Genomic DNA, 456 nt, shown 5'->3' on the forward strand with positions numbered 1-456 from the left:
GGGGGACATCATTTTATCTATATTTTATAATACTTTATCTAAACGCGAAAGACGCGAATATGAATTTTTCCAAAATTCCGGATTAAAGAGTTCTAATATTTTTTATTATTTTTTTTATTATTTTTTTAATTTTTTCTAAAATGAGCACAACACAAGAATACAGATTAAATAATTTTATCAATTTACTAATAACTATTCCAAGAAGATTTTTTGAATTGTTTCACAATTAAATCAGGAACTATTAAATCAGCATCTACTAAAATTAATAACAAAGAAAATTGTAGAAAAGAATTAATTGCTATGGACATTGAAACAAGAGATTTATATTTACATTTTAAAGTAAAATTAGAAGCTCAATTAAAAAGAATTGAAGACAATAAGAAAAGTTCTATTAAATTAGAACAACCATTTTTAATAAAAGTTTTCAATAAAATAAACAAAACTGACAAATAAACT

Source organism: Entamoeba invadens (assembly GCF_000330505.1).
Source record: "Entamoeba invadens IP1 unplaced genomic scaffold scaff_1105074724629, whole genome shotgun sequence".
Lineage (NCBI taxonomy): Eukaryota > Evosea > Mastigamoebida > Endamoebidae > Entamoeba > Entamoeba invadens.